The sequence below is a fragment of the Peromyscus leucopus genome, chromosome 10 (genome assembly GCF_004664715.2).
Source record: "Peromyscus leucopus breed LL Stock chromosome 10, UCI_PerLeu_2.1, whole genome shotgun sequence".
In the NCBI taxonomy this organism is placed as follows: domain Eukaryota; kingdom Metazoa; phylum Chordata; class Mammalia; order Rodentia; family Cricetidae; genus Peromyscus; species Peromyscus leucopus.
This window is the reverse complement of record NC_051071.1, coordinates 89,468,377-89,481,820: the sequence shown is the minus strand read 5'-3', so window position 1 is coordinate 89,481,820 and position 13,444 is coordinate 89,468,377.

The window sequence follows — 13,444 nt, the reverse complement described above, 5'->3', positions numbered from 1 at the left end:
TGTGTCTCCTATCTTAGGGAGTCCACAGCCCTTCCCACCAGGGAAACTAAAATCAGTTTCTCATCAATTGTGTCAAGGATCTCTTCTCCACCTTGCTTTCTCTTAGGTTATAGAGTTTTTTTGCCCAGACTCCTCTGCTAAAATATACAACCCATAGTTTCTTGCGTGGGGACCAAATACTGCTAAAATGTTGAAACACAGAACAAAACAGAAAATAAATTGAAGCAGACCTGGGAGGCCCCTTCCTGTGATATTAACTGAGAGCACAGTCCAGAAGGTTGAAGAGGTGGGACACTTTACACCCAAGAGAAAGGCTGCTGACATCATTGCCCAGGGGAAATGCACAAACTCAACACAAGGAAAAATTTTAAAATTAAGATTTAAAAGTCTAGATTATTATTTTTTAATGATAATAAAAACTTGTTAATGTAACTAAAACAGCTTTTCTGTTAAAAGTTCTATTTGATGAGTGTCTAGTCTTACCCTTACTTAAAAAAATGCACAGAAAGCTTTCTTGGGTGTACAGTGAGTTCACTTTGTTTTCAGTTTTAATTAAAGTGCTTATAAAGCTGATGTAGAGAATTGAATACTTGGGTAAACTGTGTTAACTGTACAGCACATATGCCCAAGGATTGATTGCTACTCTTGTGTGGCAGGACATTCACAGGCTCAAGTGTTCTTTTCCTTTGAATGGGACACTGGCCCTACCAAGGCAAATGGCATGTTACCCTCTTTATGAGAGGGACACAAGGCGTGATAAAGTTTGCCAGAGTCTGTTGCTCATGTTCCCAGATGTGCAGACAGGCTACTGAAACCCTCTTATCAACAGAGAAGAAGAATTTTTCTCAATCAGGAAAGGGATTCTCTTACCAATGGGTAGTGATACCCCCAATGGTTGATGATACCTCTAGCAGAGCAGTTTTGTATTTCAGGATTGTTCTGCTACTATGGGTTTTGTGTTTCCATGTGAAATTTAGTATTTTTTTCAATATATGTGAATTATATTACAATTTTTTGTTTGTTTTTTGTTTTTTGAGACAAGGTTTCTCTTTGTAGCTTTGGAGACTTTACTGGAACTTACTCTGTAGCCCAGGATGGTTTTTAACTCACAGAGATCCGCCCGCCTCTGCCTCCACAGTGCTGGGATTAAAGGTGTGCACCACCACCACCACCACCACCACCACCACCACCAAGCTATATTGTAATTTTTATGGGGATTGCATTGAATCTGTTGATTGCTTTTAGTAGGATGGCCTTTTTCATATTTATCCTACCAATCTATAAGCACGGGAGGTCTTTCCATCATTCAGCATCTTTCTTTTCAGTGTCTTGAAGTATGTACAAGTATTTTATTTGGATAAATTTATTCCAAGATCATCCCTTCTTCTCTCCCCATTTTGAGGTTTTTGTGAATGAGATTATTTCCCTCATTTCTTTCCCATTATGTTTGTAATTTATACTTAGAAAGCTCCTGACTTTTTTGTTTGTCATGGTGTTTTATCACAGCCACAGGAAAGGAACTAAGACAACTGGTTATTATATAAAGTTTCTAAATGGGACCTGAAAACTAGTTATGAAGCCAATGTTGTATTTTCTGTAGAAGCATTTGGTCAGGTGCAGTCTGAATGCACACACACAGTCACTGTTTTACATATTCTAGTGTACATTAGACTAGGTAGGGCAAGGTTTATGTGAACTTCAGAGCTGTCCCTTGTTCTTCCTTGTTCATCATTCATAATATCTACATAAAGTAGATATTATAAGGAACCTAAACAGGATTTTAAATATGCAGGATGGATGTATTTAAAGTTAGAGTGTGTGCATAGATTACATGGTGTTTTAAAGATAAACAAGGTAAGCATCTGAGGGTTTGGCTCCTGCAGAGTAGAGTGGCAGGCCCTTCTTTTAAAAACCACAAAGAGGCCTGACTTTGCAAAGAGTGAAGAATTCTGTTTAGAGTTAACTGAAATAATGTTTAAAGAGCTGGTCTGAGTAGAAATGATCAGACGTATGTAAGGGTCTTGAAGAGGGAGGATCTTGTCTAGAATTCTTAGTCACTGGACTCATTCTAATTTTTTTTTTGTTCTTTGTGTGTGTTGAATTACAGATGTACTGGTGAAGAATTCTTGATGATCCAGGGCATCGATCTCTCATCATGGGGCTTCTGGAAGAATCACGTGGCCTTACCTTTTATAATGATTATCCTCTTATCAATTACCTACATAAAGTTATTACCTCCTAAGAAAAAGAACATTTTTAAATCTCTCTTCCACTTTCTTTGCACTAAAATGACATTAGAAAAAAATTAAAACTCTACCTGTGGGTGGTCATGTCAGAAGAGCAGCAGGTGGCATTAGATTTCAGGAGTTTGGCCCACCAGAATGCAAGGCACTGATGGGTGAATCTCTGATAGGCAAGGCCCTGAGTGCTTTGGCCTCAGAATGTCTCTTGCTACTGCTGTGCCTTTACATGTTTGCTGCTGCCACTTTTCTCTTGTAACTGGCTTGGTGTAAATGGGTGTGAAGGCATCACCACTGCCTTTAATGTGGTGTAATTATCTCTTAGAAATATCATGGTCTACTGGGCATTTTTACCTTTGGATTTTTATAAACATGATTTCCTCTTAACCTGTACTGTTTAATTGAAGTGATGATTTTGTACAATAACAGTGTTAATTTAAATAGGATTTTGGTGATTAAGGATTTTTAACAATGATAAAAGATATTAGTCTAGTGGGAAAATTAATGTAGGTAAAGATAGCATACAGTGTTGGCCTCACCCCTGATAAATAAAGCAGGGGCTGCAGAGGATATAAGATAAGAACAAGGAAGTTTCACACAACTAGGACTGATGAGTTTCTCTTGAGGAGCACTATACACTGTGGTTTAGGTTAATGATTAAGGAAAACAATTGAGTTCCAAGAGTTAAGTTCTTTTTGATATTGGGAAATATGCTCACAGGTTTCAGTGTGCGTCACAGATAAAACAAAGTTTTCAATAATACTTCATGTGACTAGGAAACACAGAACTGGATTGTTAGTGAAGATAATTGAACAGGACTCTAAAATATTAAAAGTGAAACTAGTTACCTGTTTTTCTGGCAATTATAAAAACTACTGCCTATGTTAGCAGTTAGCTGAAAGGCTCCTGATATATGAGAGTTCTAAAAGATAAATGTTTAACTGTATGTGGATTCTTGGGGATAATTTGTTTTTCACCTATAATATGCAAAATTTTAATCATGTAAGGGAAATGGGAAACATGTTGTTTTTCACTTCTATTAATTGTAATCATTCAGTTAAAAATAGAATGTAACCATATCACTATTTTTATATTGCTTGAAAGATTCTGATGGGGTATGTAAGCTGTAAGGGAAAAAATAAATTTAGTTAGAAAGAAGTTATCAGGAAGCAGTGAGAATCAAGTCATGAAAAAAAGAGAAAGGGAAACATCAGGTTGAAGAACAGAACAGAAAAAGAATAGAGTAGAACAAGCAATGGAAACAATAGTAAAATGAAGAACTAAGCTTTGACCCTCAGAAAAGTCCTAGTGTGTCTGTTTTTCTGTTTGTCTGTCCAGTAGTTCATCTGCTCTGCATCTCCTCTTTAGTTTCTCTGACCTGCTGAAGGCTGCCACCCATCAACACCCTAGGTGAGATCCTGACATGTTGGAGTGGTGTGTGAGTGTGTGTGTGAGTGTGAGTGTGTGTGTGTGTGTGTGTGTGTGTGTGTCTGAGAGAGAGAGAGAGAGAGAGAGAGAGAGAGAGAGAGAGAGAGAGAGAGAGAGAGAGAAAGATTCCCCTTTTCCCTGGCCTAAGAGAATTTTTTACTCCCTCAGATAGAAAAGTCAATGGAGTGATTATTCCACTGATTCCATGGCTCCCCTTCAATTCCTGGGGTGCTGAAAACTGGTTTCTACAGCAGAAAAACTTTTTTCCCCTGTAAATCCAGCCAAAAAACTAGCAGCTGGGGTCTTAGGTTCTATTGTGGAAATTTTCTACAGTTGTTCAAAGAGATGTGATTGCAAACTGTCTCCTAAATATTTACACTTCTAATCATGGACAAATGCTACAGCCAGCTTTACCCAGAAAATATCCCCACTGTAATGAATTGTGGTGAATGCAGAGACTCATGGCTTCTCCAGGTACCAGAGTAAGTGACACTTGAGTTCTTTACCCTAAATAGCACACCTACGCACCCCCTCTAAAGCTTAGTCCAGTGTGGAAGAGGGATGGAAAGAGTACAGGAGCCACAAGATGAGAAGAAGGGCTAGAAATGCTATATTGTGGGCAGGACATAGCCATTGTCACTCTGGTCTGTCTCACAACATCTCCAGGTATCTGTACTAGACTGGGTCCCTCATCAGCACAGCAAGGGTCAGAGAGGGACTCAACAGGACCGTACTCCATTCTGCTGAACTATTGCTACTGGTAGATTATGGGAGAGAGGCAGTCACTGACTTCACATGTATACGCACAGGTCATCTAGATAGTCTCCAGTAGATATTCTAAAACCCAAGGTCACACCAACAGCTGTGGTTAAACTCTTTGGGTCACAAGACAAAATGCAAAGACATGAGTGTGTGACAGGGACTTGTAAAGAGGGGCATTTGAAGGGGTTGGAAGATTAAACAGAAAGGTGGGATGGAGGGAGAATGGCTGAAATGCATTATATACATATATGGAATTATCAATTTTTTAAAATAAAATTACAAATATAAAAAAGGAACTTCTTGTATATAGTATCCAATGAAGACTTTTTTCTATTTGGTTTCTGTTATGCTGTGATTAAGCAATGGTTAATTTTCTCTTAAATTCATAATATAGTAACAAACTAAATTATAAGTAAAAGGATCTAAGCTCCAAGGTAATGTTATTAAGTACTGCATGTTAGTTCATCTCATAGATAATAATCATGAGAGGAAATCAATCAAATTTTGTTTACCTGGAAAAGGAGAGTTTGTCCTAGAAAATCTTACACTTTTTACATTTTTGCATCTTCATCTTTACAGTGAGAACATAACCTATCATCTACCAACAATCTTTGATCATTATCTGGTACATAAAAAAATGTAAGAATTCTGTTTTAAAAGCATGGTTCTAAAATATGTTATAAAAACCTATGTTACTTCTAAGTTTAGAAAAAAATCAATGAACATGGTGTGGTGGTACAGGCTTATAGTGTCATCACTTGACAGGTGGAAACATCGGGATTTCAGATAGATAGTATGTTTGAGGCTACTCTGGGCTAGAAAAGACTCTACCTCAAAACAAAACAAACAAACAAAAAACCACACATAATGAGTCACCATTAAAACGTCTTTGATGATCTCATTAAATAAGATTTATAGAGGGTGTCTTAGAGTTTCTGTTGCTGTGAAGAAACACCATGACCAAAAAGCAAGTTGGGAGGAAAGGGTTGAATTGACTTATACTTCTACATCACTCTTCATAGCTGAAGGAAGTCAGGACAGAAACTCTAATAGGACAGGAACCTGGAGGCGGGAGCTAATGCAGATGCCATGGAGGGGTACTGTTTATTGGTTTGCTCATCATAGCTTTCTCAGGCTCTTTCTTATAGAAGCCTAGATCATCAGCCCCACTCACAGTTCCTGGGCTCTGCCCCATTGATCACTTACTAAGAAAATGCCTTATATCTGGGTCTTATGAAGGCATTTCCTGAACTTAGGCTCCTTCCTTTCTGATGACTCTAGCTTGTGTTAACTTGTAAAACCAGCCAGGACATGTGGATACATCTTTGTGGTGATATACTGGCTCAAGAATATTGACTTGGGGCTTTGGCTATATAGTTACAGTGAAAAGACAGGGTTCTTGTAATATTTCAAGGGGACTGTGATCTGAAAAGTCACTCAAGCTCCAGGATAACTTAATGGTATAAAATTTGGCAACAGGCTTTCCCGAGGAACATTGTTGAGACACAGATGTTGGAGCCCTGCCTTGCACATCCATATCTGTAGAAACTGGTTCTTGCAATAAGTACCCATTCCTAGATCTCCTAGTTCCCAAGATCCTTCGCAGCCCCAGAGATTACAGAACATTGCCTATTAGCTGCTATATCTGCATCTTCACAGGACTTTTTCTCTTGTGCTTCTTAATTTAAATTCATAAGTCAGCACAGCCTGGTAGATTCAGTTGAGGCAGGTCTAGTCCACTCCTCCCTCCACCAAGGTTGAGCAAAGTGTCTCAGCATAGGCTCTATGTTCCAAAAAGCCAGCTTTTGGACCAAGGACAGGTCCCAGTCCCACTGCCTGGGGGCCTCCTAAACAGATCAAGCTCATCAACTGTCTCACTTATCCAGAGGGCCTGATCCAGTTCCATGGGAGGTCCTCAGATATTGGTTCATAGTTCATGTGTTTCCGCTAGTTTGGCTATTTGTCCCTGTGCTTTTTTCAGTCATGGTCTAAGTATCTCTTTCTCATATAATCCCTCCTCTCTCTCACCAATTGGACTCCTGGAGCTCCACCTGGGGTTTGACCATGGATCTCTGCATGTGCTTCCATCTGTCACTGGATGAGAGTTCTATCATGACAGTTAGGGTGTTTGGCCATTCAGTCACCAGAGAAGGTCAGCTCAGGCACTCTCACAAACATTGCCAGTAGTCTATAGTGGAGTCATCTTTGTGGATTCCTGGGGACCTCCCTAGCACTCTTCTTCTCCCTAATCCCATGGTGTCTTCCTTTATCATGGTATCTCTTTCCTTGTTTTCCCACTCTGTTCCTAATCCAGCTGGAACCTCCTGCTCCCCTAAGCTCTCTTTCCCCCGACTCTTGCCCTCCATTACCCCCCACCCCCAATTTGCTCCTGTAGATCTCATTCATTTCTCTGTCACTAGGCCATCCCCATGTCTTTCTTAGGGTCCCCTTTACTAGGTAGCATCCCTGGAGTTTGAGTTACAGTCTGGTTATCCTTTGCTTTACATTTAGTATCCACTTATGAGAGAGTGCATACCATGTTTGTCTTTCTGAGTCTGGGTTACCTCACTCGGGATAATATTTTTTAGTTCCATCCATTTGCCTGCAAACCTCATGATGTCATTGTTTTTCTCTGATGAGTAGTACTCCATTGTGTCTGTGTACCACATTTTATTTATCCATACTTCAATTGAAGGGCATCTAGGTTGTTTCCATGCTTCGGCTATTACAAATAATGCTGCTATGAACATAGTTGAGCATATGTCCTTGTGGTATGATTGAGCATTCCTTGGGTATATACCCAAGAATGGTATAGCTGGGTCTTGAGGGAGGTTGATTCCCAATTTTCAAAGAAAGCACCATACTGATTTTCAAAATCGCTGTACAAGTTTGCATTCCCACCAACAGTATAGGAGTGTTCCCCTTGCTCCACATCCTCTCCAACATAAACTGTCATCATTGTTTTTGATCTTAGACATTTTGATAGGTGTAAGATGGTATCTCAGAATCATTTTGATTTGCATTTCCCTGATGATTAATGATGTTGAGCATTTCCTTAAATGTCTTTCATCCATTTGAGTTTCTTCTGTTGAGAATTATCTGTTTAGATCTTTAGCCCATTTTTTAAATTGGACTGTTGGATATTTTGATATCTAATTTCTTGAGTTCTTTATATATTCTGGATATCAGCCCTCTGTCAGATATGGGGTTGGTGAAAATCTTTTCCCATTCTGTAGGATATACTTTTGTCTTATTGACCGTGTTCTTTGCCCTACAAAAGATTCTCAGTTTCAAGAGGTCCCATTTATTAATTGTTTCTCTCAGTGTATGTGCTACTGGTGTTATATTTAAGAAGTGATCTCCAGTGTCAATGAGTTCAAGACTACTTCCTACTTTCTCTTCTATCAGGTTCAAAGTAACTAGATTTATATTGAGGTCTTTGATTCATTTGGACTTAAGTTTTGTGTATGGTGACAGGTATGGATCTATTTGCAGTCTTCTACATGTTGACATCCAGTTATGCCAGCACCATTTGTTGAAGATGCTTTCTTTTTTCCATTTTACAGTTTTGGCTTCTTTGTCAGAAATAGTATGTTCATAGAAGTGCAGATTAATATCAGGGTCTTCAGTTTGGTTCCATTGGTCCATATGTTTGTTTTTATGCTAGTACCAAGCTGTTTGTATTACTGTAGCTCTAAGTAGAGCTTGAAGTCAGAGATCGTGATGCCTCCAGAGGTCGTTTTATTGTACAGGATTCTTTTGGCTATCCTGGGTTTTTTTGTTTTTCCATATGAAGTTGAGTATTCTTCTTTCCAGGTCTGTGAAGAATTGTGTTGGTATTTTGATGCGGATTGCATTGAATCTGTAGATTGCTTTTGGTAAGATTGCCATTTGTACTATGTTAATCCTGCCTATCCATAAGCATGGGACATCTTTCCATTTTCTGACATCTTCTTCAATTTCTTTTTTCAGGGACCTAAAGTTCTTGTCATACAGGTCCTTCACTTGCTTGGTTAGTGTTACCCCGAAGTATTTTATATCATTTGTGGCTATTGTAATGGGTGATGTATCTCTGATTTCCTTCTCAGCCTGTTTGTTAATCATATATAGGAGGGCTACTGATTTTTTTGAGTTAATCTTGTATCCTGCTATGTTGCTGAAGGTGTTCTTAAGCTATATCAGTTCCCTGGTTGATTTTTTTGGGTCACTCATGTATGCTATCATGTCATCTGCAAACAGTGAAAGCTTGAATTCTTCCTTTCCAATTTGTATCCCCCCTTAATCTCCTTATGTTGTCTTATTGCTCTGGCTAGAATTTCAAGTACTATATTGAATAAGTATGGGGAGAGCAGACAGCCTTGCCTTGTTGCTGATGAAGAACGGATAAATAAAATGTGGTACATATACACAATGGAGTACTACTCAGCAGAGAAAAACATGACATCATGAGGTTTGCAGGCAAATAGATGGATCTAGAAAAAATCATCCTGAGTGAGGTAACCCTTGTTCCTGATTTTAGTGGAATTGCTTTGAGTTTCTCTCCATTTACTTTGATGTTGGCTGTTGGCTTGCTGTAAATTGCCTTAATTATGTTTAAGTGTGTTCCCTGTATTCCTGATATCTCCAAGACCTTTATCATGCAGGTGTGTTGGATTTTGTCAAAGGTCTTTTCAGCATCTAGTGAGATGATCATGTGTTTTTTTCTTTCAGATGGTTTATATGGCGTATTACATATAAACATTGACAGAATTTTATATGTTGAACCACCCTTGCATCTCTGGGATGAAGACTACTTGATAATTGTGGATGATTGTTTTGATGTGTTCTTGGAGTCTGTTTGCCAAGTATTTTTGTATCAATGTTCATGAGGGAGATTGGTCTGTAGTTCTTTCTTTCTTTCTTGCATCAATGTTTGGCTTGGGAATCAGGGTAATTGTAGCCTCATAGAAGGAATTTGGTAATGTTGCTTCTGTTTCTATTGTGTGGAACAATTTAAGAGTACTGGAATTATCTCTTCTTTGAAGATCTTGTAGAATTCTGTATGGAAACCATCTGGTCCTGAGCTTTTTTTGGTTGGGAGACTTTTAATGACTCTTTCTATTCCTGTAGGGGTTATTGGTCTATTCTAATAGTTTATCTGGTCTTGATTTAACTTAGGTATGTGATACCTATCCAGAAAATTATCCATTTCTTTTAGATTTTTCAGTTTTGTGGAGTAGAGGTTTCTGAAGTATAACCTGATGAGTCTCTGGATTTCCTCATTGTTAGTTGTTAATTCTCCCTTTTCATTTCTGATTTTGCTAATTTGGACGCTGTCTCTCTGCCTTTTGGTTAATTTGGTTAAGGGCTTGTCTATCTTGTTGATTTCTCAAAGAACCAACTCTTTGTTTCATTGATTCTTTGTATTGTTCTCTTTGTTTCTATTTTATTGATTTCAGCTCTCAATTTGATTATTTCCTGGTGTCTATGCCTCCTGGGTGACTTTGCTTCTTCTTGTTCTAAAGCTTTTGGGTGTGCTGTTAAGTCACTAGTGTGAGATTTCTCCAACTTCTTTATGTGGACATTTAGTGCTATGAATTTTCCTCTTAGCACTGCTTTCATAGTGTCCCATAAGTTTGGGTATGTGGTGTATTCATTTTTATTGATCTCTAGGACATCTTTGATTTCTTTCTCTAGCTAGAGTTTTCCTGCCTTGCCCACAGTCAGGACAAATCTTTGTCACCTGCCAGTCCCACAGCCGCTCAGACCCAACCAAGTAAACACAGAGACTTATATTGTTTACAAACTGTATGGCCATGGCAGGCTTCTTGTTAACTGTTCTTATAGCTTAAATTAATCCATTTCCATAAAACTATACCTTTCCACATGGTTCGTGACTTACCAGCATCTTTACATGTTGCTTTTCCTGGCAGCAGCTGACAGTGACTCCTTTTGTATTCCTGTTTTATTTTTTTTTCCTCTCTGTTAGTCCCGCCTATACTTCCTACCTAGCCACTGGCCATCAGTATTTTATTTGTTGACCAATCAGAGCAACACATTTGCCATACAGAGCATCCCACAGCATCTTTCTTTATTTCTTCCTTGACACATTGGTGATTCAGTTGAACATTATTAGTTTCCATGAGATTGTGGGCTTTCTGCAAATTTTGTTGTTGTTGAAATCTAACTTTAAACCATGGTGGTCTGATAGAATACAGGAGGTTATTCCAATTTTTTTTTGTATCTGTTGAGATTTGGTTTATGGCCAAGTATGTGGTCAATTTTAGAGAAGGTTCCATGGGATGCTGAGAAGAAGGAATAGTCTTTTTTGTTAGGATTGAATGTTCTGTAGATATCGATTAAGTCCATTTGAGTCATAACATCAGCTAAATCCCTTATTTCTCTGTTCAGTTTCAATTTGGCAGACCTGTCTAGTGGTGAGAGTGGGGTGTTGAAGTCTCCCACTATTAACATGTGGGGTTTTATGTGTGATTTAAGCTTTAATAATGTTTCTTTTACATATGTGGGTGCCCTTGTGTTTGGGGCATAAATGTTCAGAATTGAGACTTCATCTTGGTGGATCTTTCCTGTGATGAGCATGTAATGTCCTTCTTGATCTCTTTTGATTAATTTTAGTTTGAAGTCTATTTTGCTGGATATTAGGATGGCTACACCAGATTGCTTCTTAAGACCATTTGATTGGAAAGACTTTTCCCAGCCTTTTATTCTGAGGTAGTGTCTATCTTTGAATTTGAGGTGTGTTTCTTGTATGCAGCAGAAAGATGGGTCCTGCTTTTTTTATCAATTCTGTTAGCCTGTGTCTTTTTATAGGTGAATTAAATCCATTAAGGGATATTAATGACCAGTGATTATTAGTTCCTGTTACTTTTGGTGGTAGCATGTGTGTGCTTCTCTTCTTTGGGGTTTACTGCTGTGGGGTTATCTATTGCCTTGTTTTCGAGGGTGTATCTGACTTCCTTAGGTTGGAATTTTCTTTCTAGTGCTTTCTGTAGGGCTGGATTGTGGACAGGTATTGTTTAAATCTGGTTTTGCTTTGGAATGTCTTGTTCACTCAGTCTATGATGATTGAAAGTTTTGCTGTGTGTATTACTCTAGGCTGACATCCATGGTCTCTTAGCATCTGCATTACATCTGTCCAGGTCCTTCTGGCTTTTCCTTCTTCATTTCGTCATTTAATTATTATGTGGCAAAGAGACTTTTTGAGGGGGTCTAGTCTGTTGGTGTTCTATAGGCTTCTTATATCTTCATAGGCATTTCCTTCTTTAAATTGGGATAGATGTTGAATGTATTTTCTGTGCCTTTGAGTTGGTATTCTTCTCCTTCTTCTATCCCTATTATTCTTAGGTTTGGTCTTTTCATGGTATTCCAGATTTCTTGGACATTTTATGCTGACATTTTTGGTGTGGAATTTTCTTTGTCTGACGAATCCATTTCCTCTATTGATTCTTTCTTCCATCTCTTGTATTCTGTTGGTTATGCTTGCATCTGTGTTCCCTGTTTGTTTACTCAGATTTTCTACTTCCAGCATTCCCTCTGTTTATGTTTTCTTCATTGTTTCTATTTCCCTTTTCAGGTCTTGAATTGTTTCCCTCAAGTGTTTAATTGCTTTTTCATGATTTTCTTTAAGGAATTTATTGATTTCTTCCAATCTCTTATTTGCTTTTCCTCTATTTATTTATAGATTTCTTCCAATTTTTTGTTTGTCTTTTTCTCAATTTCTTTATTGATTTCTTCCATTTTTTGTTTGTCTTTTCCTCAATTTCATTTTTCATTTTTTCTTGAAAGGCCTCTAGCATCTTCATGATGCTATTCTTAAGGTCACTTTCTCCTGCTTCTTCTACCTTGGGATAATGTTGGAGGAGGTCTAGGTTCTGGTTATGCTGTATTGCTGTATTGCTCTTTATGTATTGCTCTTATATGTACTTCTGCCTTGACATCTTCCCATGTCCTCCTCTAATGGGTATAAGAGGTGCCTGTGTCTGAGCGAGTTGCTGTTGCTCTACTCTGTGCTTATTGTGTCTGTGTCTCAGGGGGGCCATCTGGGTCCTATCTTAGCTCATGGTCCAATTGGAATCGGCAGATTCTGTGTCTCAGGGAGCTTCTCTTGGGTCAACCAAGCTAGTTGATTCTGTGACTCACTGATCTGCTCTTGGTCTTATCAGGCTCTTGGTCTAGTCAGAGCTGACAGATTCTGTGTTTCAGGAAGCTTTTCTTGGTCCAATGAGAGGTGGCAGATTCTACTTCTCAGAAAGCCACTCTTGGTCTAATGAGGGCTGACAGATTCCCGGGCTCCTGACTTTACTCTTGGTCAAATGACAGCTCTTTGTCCAATGAGAACTCTCTCTAGGCCCAATGAGAGCTGGGGGTTGGTTTCCAAGCCTCAGGAAGTGGCTGGTGTCTAGGGCAGATGGGTATGGGGGCAGGGCATGTAGATTGCAGGATTTGCTGGGTTGTCTTGGTGAGGGGGATGCCTTCCCACAGGAGCCCTACCTGCTGGCCAGCAATGGGGCTCAGTTAGGCAGGTGTTCTCATAAGTTCTTCATTCAGTCTTTTTTCCATAATAGTATAGTACTCATCAGTAATATGGGTGTTTTAAGCATCTTACAAAGTAACACATAATGTCACAATAAGTCCAGTTTGACTCTTGGTACAGACTCAGTGTGCCCCTAGTTCTTCTTCTTGGCCTTTTCCATGGCTCCTTCTAGCCTATTTGCATTCCTTTGTGACTCTGCTGACCCCCAGACTCTCTCTAGCAGCGACCCACAGTTGCCATACTAGGCTAGTACTCAGGTAGGGGACCTCCATCCTCCTTCCTGTTCTCCATTCTAGTCTCTCTAGACTTACCCTCTGTCCTGCTGCAGTCTGTCCACATGACCCACCATACATACACTGTAAGTGTCCATCTATGAGGGACTTGGGTTTTGATAATGACCCAGAGAGCTACTAGCTCTTTCTTACCACTCTATAGTATTTCCTTCTAGCCAAGCTCTGTTCCTCTGTGAGTATCTGCTGAC